Source organism: Cyanistes caeruleus, chromosome 3 (assembly GCF_971803275.1).
Source record: "Cyanistes caeruleus chromosome 3, bCyaCae1.hap1.1, whole genome shotgun sequence".
Taxonomy (NCBI): domain Eukaryota; kingdom Metazoa; phylum Chordata; class Aves; order Passeriformes; family Paridae; genus Cyanistes; species Cyanistes caeruleus.
Genome location: NC_141703.1, coordinates 111,049,750 through 111,061,976, shown reverse-complemented (window position 1 = coordinate 111,061,976; position 12,227 = coordinate 111,049,750). Strand labels below are relative to the sequence as shown.

At 41.0% G+C, this 12,227-nt stretch overlaps 1 long non-coding RNA gene across 3 annotated transcripts in view; it reads right to left on the bottom strand.

Moving 5' to 3' along the window:
• LOC111942041 (uncharacterized) overlaps nucleotides 1-9,212 on the bottom strand; it is a 242,772-nt gene extending 233,560 nt beyond the window's left edge. For 2 of the 3 annotated variants that reach the window (XR_015285221.1, XR_015285222.1), the window contains exons 1-2: nucleotides 9,091-9,212; nucleotides 5,946-6,157 (exon numbers count right to left, since the gene is read on the bottom strand). This is a non-coding gene — a long non-coding RNA (uncharacterized LOC111942041). Of the gene's footprint in view, nucleotides 1-5,945; nucleotides 6,158-8,396 lie in introns of all 3 variants that reach the window. The other variant, XR_015285220.1, reaches the window with a different exon arrangement.
• Nucleotides 9,213-12,227: the final 3,015 nt, after the last annotated feature.

Genomic DNA, 12,227 nt, shown 5'->3' with positions numbered 1-12,227 from the left:
CCCTTGGGAGGAATTTTACCCCTCTACAGACTGCCTCCAGAAGCATCCTTACACACAGTAAGTGATCTGTGCTCCTTGTGAAGATCTTTGCTTTAGAGCCACCCTCACCAAGTCTCCTGACAAATGGATAGAGCCTGAAAAAAACATTATTTGTTGTAAGCAATTTATCCAACAAATACTGATATTTACTCAAGATTCCTTTCAGCAGTTCATTATTTGACCAGTTCCACATCCAGCAAATAACTCTTTCAACAGTTTTCTCACAGCTCCTGAGCACCTGCTTAGGAATAATGATTTTTATTGTTGGACAGGCACACCTGTCAAGGTGTATTTTGTCTCCACCTTCAATGTAGAGGCACTACAAAAGCAGAGGAAAGAGGACACATTGCAGCTTCCCTAGGGGAGATTCAGGAAGGGCTATAAACCTTGTAAGGTATATACCAGAATTCCTGATGCAGAAGAGTTATGGTTAAAAGGAAGATTGATGTAGCACTAACCTTCTGCCATCTCTCACACAGAGCAAAGGAACACAGTCACTAATTCTCCACTCAAAGATAATGTGCTTGTGCTGCAAACTTACAGCCTGCTCCTAGCCTGGAAGTGGATTTCACCACACACATCAGCCTACAGGACTGCTCAGGTTGTACAGACCTAGGGCCTGAAAATAACATTCAGTCAGTCCTTATCTCTGCTGGGAGGTACAGGATGAATCTAATTCTACAGTCTGACCCTTCATGTCATCACTTATCACACTGCAGGCAACAGGACAGGACAGCTTTTTAAAACAGTCCTATAAGACCAAGCAATTGCAAAAGCAGCAGGTGAATGTAGAATTTGCACCACTATTTTCAACAGTGAGCTCTTCCTGGTGTCACAAGCAGATACTGAGAGGGTAAACAAGAAGATTTATGGATGGCCAAGACCAACTATTCTATACTGCAGAGAAAAAATTAAATGTCTAAATATAAAAACTTAGAGGAAACTTACTGGCTTGCATTGCTCTGTTCTTTTGCCCCTCCACCTCTACAGTTTAAACATAAAGAATAACTGGGACTACAGAGAGACATTTTTCTGGGTTGTTACTTCCTCTATCCCTCCTTGCAAGGAATCAGCAACACAAACTGCTGTACCACCACACAAACTAAAGCACTCCTCTCTTGTACTTTCAAGTTCAGCCCTTTTTGCCTGAGGAATTCTCTTGGCTCGCGGGTTTGATGTCAGCCCTTGATTGTGTTTTGATGTTTCTGCAGATCTACGATTGAGTTCAATTCTCAGCAGCCAAAACAGACATTTGTCATCCTGTATGCATCAAATTTCCTGTGGCACGCTGCCCACTCAATCATGCAGGCAAGGGGAGCTTTGACAAAGCAAGGGGCTGTCTGCAAGCCACCGTGACCCAGCATGTGTGGAGTCACTTGTAATTACCATTACTTAGAAGGATCACTCAAGGCTTCCCGGTGTTGCTGCACACCAGTTCAACCACTCCAGAGTGTCTGAGTAAATATTTGCACGCAACGAGGAGCTGTTGAGAGGGTTTTGTCTACAGCCACAGCCCCCAGTGCATGAAATATTCAGCACATTAAATGTCTCCACTGATGCGGAGTGGTGGGTTTTCACTCTGATTTGATTAGCAGTGATGATTCTTTCATGAGGTGTGACTGTCCTTCCAGATTAGCGTCAGCCCAGATTCCATGCAGCAGTCACGGAAAAAAGGAAAAAGAGGAGCCTGACACTTGCAAGGGTTACTGTGCAGAGTCTCTGTTAGGTCTGAGATTCCTTGCTTAAAAGAAAATGCTGGAGCCTAAATCCTAATTTCATAAAAAGCATTGCAAAGTAGAACTCCAAATTTAAACACAAATGTGAAGGTCAAATGTCAAAATTAGTAGGAATTAACTGTGAAAAAAAACTAAAACAACAGAGGTTTAACTGAAGGAATGTCTGAACAAATAAGACATCAACACTTTTATCCATGAAAAGCTGGAAGCATTTCACTGAAACTCATGCTTCCATATTAAGCATAATGATGATCTCCTAATGAGAACTTACGCTGATTTAAAATGTGGCTGCATCACTCCTAAAGATTTTTCTCCTAAATACATCTCCTCACTACCCAAGCAATTGGCAACTCTCAATAATAATGATGTGACATTGGTTACACAGTTTTAATATCCATCTATTTTTAAAAATTCCCTTATGGTAGCATTCCCATCTTACTTCTATACCATAGCAGTGAAGTGAATCTAATGGAAGCAAGCAAATTTTGCAAGAAAAAGCACTTTATTGGACTGAGTAATGTAGCTGGAACAGAGATAAAAAAGGGCTGGGACTCACAAAAACTACTTTTGTTTGCCTGTCTGATCAGCTGCCTTGACCAACAGCAGTTTGGACACAGCTCTGACTTAGACAAATTGGATTTTGAAAATATTTGAAGCTCTGCAGCAAGCATTCTGCCTTAATATGAAAGGATAACTGTTCATCCACTTAAAAAGCAGAGCATTACCCTCCCTAGTTCAATCTTGGTATGTATGTCAATACTGGCTGCACTGGGGACAAATTAAAAGTCTACACAAATTCACAGGCGCAGCAAAGAGAAATTTCGAGGTCTATCAGACACAGAATGTTCACAGTACATCAGCAGCAGTTATTTAGCACAAGAGGATTCTGTAATTGTCACTGAATGGGAAAATTCAGGGTAGCCAATAAGCTTCTGTTCTCTGTGTGGGCTTGTGTTAAGAAAACCAAACAGAGAAGCATATCAGTTCCTGGAGATGAGCTATCTTCCACATCAAGCTGGTTCAGAAGCAGGATGTCTCACAATCCGCTTCAAACCATTAGAAATGTTTTAAAACGATCAAAGGCTAGTGTTGAGCTTGGAAGGCTTCAACCCCCACGAGCAAGTTCATCAGCATGGTACTAAAAAAGGACAGCAAGGGGTAGGAGCCCACCATGCTGCTCATGGAACTCCTTTTCTCTGCACCACAGGCCCCAGACACAACTCCAGTTTTCCATTTAGCTCCCATTTAAACCGAGGTGACAGGATGCTGCAAGTTATACACGAGAGATATTTTAACTTCCTAGGAGTCAAACCAGCAATTTTATTTTCCTAATTAGACCAGCAAGGATGATGGGGGAAATTGAACTATACAGGGCTAAATTAAGAAAATTATAGCAGACATCCAGTGCTTTGCTTAAGAGCATTTTAAAACACTGTGCACAGGAAACTCCAAGATGAAGAACCCATAGTATTCCTTGTACTTTTCTAACTTCCAGTATTATGGATTAGGGTTACAATATATGGATTATAGTTGTCTATATACAGAAATTATGAGAATCCTATTATTCCCCCAAAAGAAGAAATAAAGCTACATGTACTTGCTCCCAGCCACATGCAGATTTCACTACACTCCATATATAAAGTGTCATTTAGTTCTCTCTGTATTTTCAGCCAATACTTTCAGGTAAAAGAACTGGGAGCCCTTATTCACCCATCCTCAATCCTCAAAAAACAGTGGAAACTGGGATAAGTGTACACTTTGCTGAGCACGCCAGGTGAGGATTTGCTTGACACAGTGGCAGAGTTGGTGGAAACCTTAAACCTTCTGTGCCAGAGCAAGATCTTGACCCTTAATTATCTGAGGCACAATTTGAAGGGCTACTGTGTCAAATTTTCTCTTTTACATATTCAGGTAAGGAAAGTTAAAATTAAAATTAAAATTGTGAATCAAATCTCTGCTAAAATGAAACCTAAAATGAAAACTCCACTCTTCTCTAAACTGGCACCTGCAGCCTATGGTATTTGCAGAGCAATTGGTTAAGGCATTGTCAGGGTCAGCAGTTTACCTTGGAACAAATAAAATCCACGTCTAATCCATACAAACCAACACTTAGGTACATCATCATTCACACAAGCAGCTTCCCAAATCACAAAACAGCACTAGGTCTGCTCTGTAGAAACAGCTACAGAAACGCCAGCAACCTCAGGAATCACTAATGATGACAAATGGCAGGCCTGGAAATTCTACAGGATGTCAGTTTTTCATAAACTGCTGAATCTCTGCTTTCTGGTAAGTGTGGCCTCTTGTTCTGCCTCCAAAAAGCAACAGGAAAGAAGCAGGTACTTAAAATTGCTGGAGTAGGGAGCAGAGAACATAGGAGCAGCAACACAAAAATGCTGTCCAGCCAAATGATTCAGGAAACGCAAATAAACTGAGTGAATCCCCCCGGAAAAACTTCCCAAAGAATTCATGCACTGAAACAGACCAATCACTCAAATAAATTGTGTGACTATTATTGACTTTTTGATTAAAACTGCACCAATATTTATAAGACTTTTGTCAACAATGTCTACCTAATTTGTATGGGTTTTTTCAGCTTTGTTAGAAAGGATGGAGTACCTGCAAAAACTTCTCATATGCCTCTTATTTCTTATGGTGCTTTGAAAATTCATTTATAGCTGATAGGCAGAATTTTCAATTTCTGTTGAGGCCCAAACCTTACCTTGAAGGGCTGTTGAATAAAAATGCAACACTCCAATGATAAAATGCTACTAAATAATTTGCATTCCAACATTATACAAGCCTCAACACAGGGTTACATTTTACACAGACTGAATAGGGTGAGCCTACAGATTACAGAAATCTAAGACTCAATAAACCAACAAGTTAATTCTTTAGATATGCAGGGGTACACATGAGCTCAACAGCATTAAAAGCCACAAGAGACAAAAGTGCATTTCCTGGAAAGCAATACCCAGGTGCTGAAGTATTTAAACGAAAAAACCACACCAAAATGAACAATATCTGGAAAAGATCAAATGCCATCCTGATTTTGACCAAGATGCTTTTGCTGTTGCTATCTTATATCAAAAATCCAAACTAAATAATAATAATCATCAAATTATAATCAAATTAATGGGATATATCAGTTGTCCCTGAAGTACCAGGCAATCATCATATAACCTTGCCCAACCATAAAGTGCTCTTGAATTGAAAAAGCAAAAAAACACCAAACCACATACATAAAAAAATAACCCAAATGTAAACAACCTTAATAATCTGACACAATTTGATGCTGAGACTTGGTGTTTCAAATGGCAAAGACAAACAAGCCCATCTCTACTTTCAGCCTCTCTGCCAAGTCTGAGAATCTGACAATCTCTTCTGTTTCTTTGTGAAATTTCTAATGTAAGTATTAAAAATTAATTATGTTGGTGTCATATGAAGATGACATGGACAGATTTAAAACTATTTTTTAAAAAATCCTGCAAAATATTTCTAATTAACTCTTTATAAACAGCATCACTAGCTTTATAATATGTAGACATAAAAAAGTGTTTTAAGTTAACAGGCATAAGGTAAAGGAGTAGAAATGCCAGCATTAGGCATGATAGAACCAAATTTTTTTTAAAAATGGAGCAATCCAAACCCCACTTCTACCATACAGCAAAAAAGCCCAACTTCCCAGTCTCTGAGGTTTTCTAAACCTTCATCATTAAAATAGGCCTGAGAGAAAATTTTACTTGATTTTGCTTTGAGCCTTCACAGAGAAACTTAGCTAGTGGAGAAGTATGAAAGCAGTTTTTAAAGAAAGGATTTGGGTGTAAACCTTATAAAAAACAAAGGTTGAAAACTCAGATAATTCTTGTAACCCTCTGAACATGAAAGGTTTGATGTTTGCAAGATACCAGTCACCACGGAGCTGGCCTATTTCTCCCGCAATTTACAGCAAATTTAACCTTATCAGTATTCAGGACCAACCCTAATAGGGAGAAGAAAAATGTCATAGCAATAGAAGAAGAGGAGATAAAAGGAAAGCAGCGAGGAAGAAAAGCACATCATGTCTTAATTGAGCTGAGGATGAGCTAGGGATGGCTGATATGTCCTGGAGGGATGGGGAAACACTTCAGAAGGTGCAGGGTGGTAAGGGTGGAGACACCCAGTACTTGCCGCTTTCCAAGGCCAGCTTTGGCAGCACGCAAAGCACAGCAGCTGCTGTGGATAATTCACCACAAACAATACGTTTGACAAACTTAGGCTCTCTCTTCTCCTGGTGTTCCTCGAATGCTGTCAGTGGAACTGCGTTATTCAGATGTAGCCCAATGTCTCCGCAGCGTTTCCCCGCACAGAGCTCTGCTGCCAAGATTCGGAGGGTTGCTGAGCTGTGTTCAAAAAAGACAATCTGGTATTTTTCCCGTTCCTGACTGGATGAACAAATGTAACCTACTTCTGAAAACAGACATGCACAAGTATTTAAAAATTGATTTCCACGAGGAACCGGCTATGTGACACGTTCAGTGAGAGATAAAAAAGTGGAATTTAGTAAATATGAGTAGGACTCCCTCGCACACCAATAGTTAAGTTTACCATACAAATTCAACTACATCAAAACCAGCACGTATTACCACATGCTGAAGGAAGACCTTTCTCATAAAAGTCACATTTTCTGGCTGTTTGTGAAATCCAAAAATTAATAAAATATTGAGCAATGAAGTTTAAATATTTAAGTTAAGAGTAAAGACTGTTTACATCCATTTCTTTGTACAATACTAACCCAGATCCCACGAGCATCATTAAATTGTGTTATCTTTCTTGGTAAAAAGCTCAGTCATTTATAACTACCTAAAAAAAAACCCAAACCACAACTTCTATCTCATTGTCCCCAGGATCTGCTTCTCACACAGCACAGCAATGAGAGCACAATTACTGAAATGAAGATGTTGGCAGCCATCCAGGTGCCAGTAAGAATACAACGGGTATTACTCACCACCAGTTCCTTGTGTGCTGTAATCTGCCAGTTCTAAAAACAGAAAATTCCCAGCACTGCTTGTTCCCTCCTTTTGATGCCATATTCTTTTGTAAAACGCTCTCAGCCTTAGCTTAGCAGGAGCATTATGCATTTTTTAATTCCCTGTTGGTATTTATTTTTCCTGTTCTCTAATGTGGACCTCTGAGATGGCTGCCTTACCCCAAGAGCCTAAAATACAGTAGATGAGCATCTAAAATCGCTGCCACCTGGAATTTAGCTGAGTGCAAACAGGGCCTAAGAGCCAAATTTTAGCATTTCTTGACCTGTGGGTGATGTGGAAGGCTTTCAAAGCCAGATCTGAGCAATAACTTCAGAAAAAAAAACATTCTAGGCATTAGAATACTATCACTTTGGACTATAATTTGACTGCAGATTGGGAATTTTGCACTGCCCAAGCCCAGAACAACAAGGCAAAATGCAGAGGGGTTTTGGAGAAGCTGACAGGCATCAGCTAAAGGCAAATCAATCAGGGAAAGGTAAATGGAATAAGCATTCTGGGTTTAATTTCAGGTGCCTGGTAATTTCCTGTTCAGTTCTTGAACGCTTGGTCACCCTTAGCAGAAACACTTTTATTCCTTTGTAGCCTCTCTTCTGTAAGGATATGCTTGGTCACCTGCCATAAAAACTGTGAATTTCAAAGTAATTTTTTGAAAAAAGCTGTTCTGGCAAAATCAGGCCATTTTTGGTGTTGAATGTTCTCTTTCCTAGGGTATCAAGATGATCTGTTTGAAATATCAGTCCTGGGCAAAAAAGGTGGCATAGGAGGAACAGTTTTCTGCACCCTCAGTTTCATCTGCAAGATCACTCCTCTGGTTTCTTAAATTACTGAGTCCGTGAGGCTGGCAATACTGCAGCTCTGGAGCTGAAGTAGCATCTCTACACTCTCAGTAATTTTTTGTTTATCTGCACACAGACATATATTCAGAAATTGCCTCTTTAAAAAGCTGCTATTTTGCAAGAATGTGAAATATTTAAAATATTATTTGCTCCTTTCCCTTGACTGTGTACGGAATACAGTGAGAAAGTGACATTTGGTCTCTTTAGAGGCACCAGATCCTCCCTCTTATCCCACATTTCTTTTCAATTCCATGTATGCATAAACACAGATAATTCCTTAACTTTTCAGATTACACATTAACTTTCAAATCATCAGAAACTTTAAGGGAAACAGTTTTTAATAACACAACATCTAAAAAAAAAACTGGCACTAGATAAATACTCTTAAATAAACTAGTAGTAAAGTGCCTTCTGTTCTTGTCCCCCAGAATTTCTACAAGTATTTACTCCAGTGTTTTGCATGTCTTCAATAAATACTTTCTACACAAGGAAAATATAAGTGAGATTATGCTGTGGCCATGCACCTCACATTAAAGAGAGCTCAGTACAAACCCCAGGAATTCTGGAGGGACATGAGCTGTAAATCACATCACCTAATAAGCTGCAGACTCAATTTCCCTTTTTTTTTTTTAACATCAGTTACACTTTTCAATGGCATTCCAGTGCTCACCAGGAAAGTGGAGAAAGACCAGAAGAAGCACTTGGGGTGAAATGTCAGAGCCTAGGTCTCTGGCACAGCCCCTCAGCAAACTCACCTCTTCATCCTTCTCATCCTCAGAACCATGGAACCAGTGAGATTGGAAAGAGCCTCTGAGCTCACTGAGACTGACCTGTGACTGAACACAGCCTTGTCAATGCCCTGACTGCCATCTCCAGTCTTTCCTTAAATTCCTTCAGGGATGGGGCCTCCAGCACCTCCCTGGGTAGCCCATCCCAGTGTCTCATCAACCTCTCTGTGAAGAAATTTCCCTGAATGTCCAACCTGAGCCTCCCCTGCTTCAGCTTGAGGCCATGTCCTCCTTGTCCTGTGGCAGGTTCCCTGGGAGAAGAGGCCAAACCCCACCTTGCTCCTTTCAGATGGTTGTAGAGAATAATATGGTCATCCCTGAGCCTCCTTTTCTGCAGGCTGAACATCCCCAGCTCCCTCATGGGACTCGTGTTCCCGACCCTTCCGCAGCTCCATTGTCCATGTCTGGTCATGCTCCAGCCCCTCACTGTCCTTCCTGAACTGAGGGACCCAGAACTGGGCATAGCCCTTGAGGTGCCCCTCATCAGTGCCAAGTACAGGATAAGCTCCTGAGACATGAGCTCAGCTCCTGAAAATTCTCCCTAATGCATTACAAGTGCCAGCACAAAACCACATCACTGCTGCACATCCTAAAGCATTAATGGGTGCTCGGAAGCAGGAGACATCCCCCAGCGCCCGGGGCTGGTTGGTATAGCACCCACCTCCACACAGACATCTGAGGGGATGCTCAGAGAGCAAAATTCCAGCTGGCAGAGCCAGGAGGAAGAGCTGGGAAGGGGCGCAATGGGCACCCACAGCACCGCCCAAGAACTTCAAGGGCTCCGCAGGACTGGGCCGCCCCCAACCCTCAGCCCTGGTACTGCCCCAGGTGTAAGACATGATACAAAATTTAAGATAATTTTTATGTAACTTCAGTTACTTTTCACAGAATTGCAGGATAAACTAGGTTGGAAAAGACCTTTGAGACCCTCAAGTCCAACCCCTGTTGGGGGTTTGCCCTGGCGGAAGGGAGTAGAAGTTTCTTTCCAGGTGAGGCCTGATGAGGCCTTAACACCTCAACAGACTGGGAGTAGCACAGAACACAAAAGATAACAACCATCAATGTCCATTAATAGACCCTAACTCCAAACATCACCTCTGGCATGGTCAGAGAAATCTGGAGAGACAAAAGAACCAACGAATGAGGATGTAATTAGCATTGGAGACCAAGAAATTCATATCCAGTAGGAAACCAAATACTGAGAACTGTGTAACTTGGGACCAATGAACACTGAACCAATGAATTTCTATGAGTTTTGACTATATAAGTATCTGAAAACCTAGTAAAATTCATGGGTCATGGAATGGTTTCCTTTGCACACCTGGGCTATGTGAGGATGAAAGGATTTCTGTTGCACATCCGGGCCAAAGCAGCATCCTGGCCAGAATGAAGAAATGCCTTTATTCTCCAGCACTAAAAATGCAGTTGGAGGGGTTTTCTTTTTCCTACAGTTTCGGTGACATGTGTGTGCCCTGCAGGGCTGTGAGGGACCTCAGGGACAGCCTGGCCACGGGTGGGGTTCTGAGTCTTCAGGGGACACCTCACCTCACACACCAGCACAATCAATTAGGCTGGAAAACCCATCCTCGAGTCCAGCCTGTGACTGAACTCTGCCATGGCACCTTAAACACCTCCAGGGATGGTGACTTCAACACCTCCCTGAGCAGCTCATTTCAATATCTCATCACCCTTCCTGTGGGTTCAATTACTCTGAAATTCCCCCGTGTGCAACCCAAACTGTCTGGGGTGCCTGTGCCCACATCAGAGCTTGGCAGGGCACTCAGCACCAAGTCTGGGGTGCCTGCAGTGGTGCTGGGCATTGAAAAAATGAGTCACTTATGCTGAGAAAATTGAGCTGGATGCTGGGCTCATTTTTTTGGCTTGTCCCCGTTATGTAAAAATAATCTCCTGCATGATTAACATGCATGCTACAACCTTGAGCTGGGGAAATCCAGTGTGCCTTGCTGTAATATTTTAATGGGTTTGGATCTGGATCCAAGGAAACAAGCTGGCATAGCAGTAATACAGCACAGCCATCCACAGACTGATGTGTGCTGCTGCTAGTAAAATCCCAGCGGGTATAATGATAAAACTGTTGTGGCCATAACCCCAGTACTGACAATGATTCACAAAGATAAAGTTCCCAACCAAATTTCTTGTGTGCAATGATAAGTCTGATTGTAGCCTACTGATTGCCTATGAGTCTGAGCTCCTTCCTTGGTAGGGTGTTAGACAGGCACTGAGCCTTGCAGCTCCCATGTGGCTCTGCAAACATCACCTTCTTCATCCTGAAGTCACTAAGCAGGCTGGATAATGTTACCTAATTTTATATTCAACAGCTACAGCAAGCAGATCTGGAAAAAATAATTTAAAAATCAGTTATTATGCCTAGAACTCAGGAAAGACTTTCAGGGCTGGTGCAGATCTGTGTATTTTCTGACACCTGTGTTGTCATTTAAAATAAATTCTGACTCACTAAACAGTCACCTCAAGTACTTCATGGCATCCAGCTTTGTGCTAACATTACTTTGAGGAATGGATAGGTAAAAAAAAAAAAAAAATTAAAAAAGGCTGTATAACTTTAGACTGCAAGTTATAACAACAAGTTCAAAATCCACCAAAAGGACCACCAATCTTGTTCCTTTTTATCTTTCTATTAATAAAAATAAACCAGAAATAATCCATGTAATAAAAACTGTTAAATTGCTCTTATATTAAAAAACTTCAAGAGAACAGAGGGGTTTTCTCTCATCCACAAAGAAACAGGCAGTAGAAGCACATTTTTGAGAAAAACTATTTGTCAAGTAGAATTGAGAAGTTTTCAGCCAAAGCAATTCAGTCAGCTCTACTCCGATATACCTTCATCCACACATCTCAAGTCATTTTCTTTTAGAGGAGAAGACCATAAAAATCTCTTTTCTTTTTAAACATAAAGTGGAAAGACTGGCCTAAGCCTCTCACTAACATACAAAAGCAGAAGCTTTGGCTCCTGAGACCAAACCAAAATCTGACTAATAACTATTCAGTGCAAAAATTACTCATCTGGAGTGCAGCATGATTTTCCATCCTTCAGTCAAGACCAGGTTCTGTTATCGCATGCACAATTAACTTCTTGCAGCTGTGAGTGAGACTTTCTCCAAAATTTTCCTTGTTGCATTGGAGCAATGAAGGAAAGTAAGATAACTGATATTTTTACCTAAATATAAAGACATTTTAAGTGCATAATGCACCCTAAAGTTGAGGAGGAAAGCATTTTAGCAATCAATTGGAGAACAGAAATTGTGCATGAAATTATGTGAGGTTTCTGCTCATTCTCTAAGAGAATTACATCTGGAAAAGACCTGGCCACTTGTGACTTGCCTCAGCACAGGAATTGATCCAACTACAGTCCTTTGGCTTTTTCTCCAACAATCAGGGACCAGTGCCCTTCAGACTTCAATATTCATACAGATCATTTCCAAAATAACATACTTTTAGCCATAAATCCCTGTTTTGATAAATGAAATTAAAGTATTGATGATAAATAAAAAAGTTTTTCTTTCCCCCTTAATTTTTCAAGATTTAATTGAAATTTCCAATTGCAGTGAAACAACTGAATGAAAGTCTTAGATAACTGAAAGTCTTATTGTCTTCCAGGGCTTGGATTAGCACACAAAAAGACTGTACCTGCAAAGAGTTTTTTGATCTGCATCAGTCCTGGGCAGAAGGATAGTGATCCAGTTTTCCAGGCAACATTCCAAGATAGCTTCTTTCTTTTGACCACAGTAGGCTTTAAATAGGCTGTGTAGAGAAAGACAT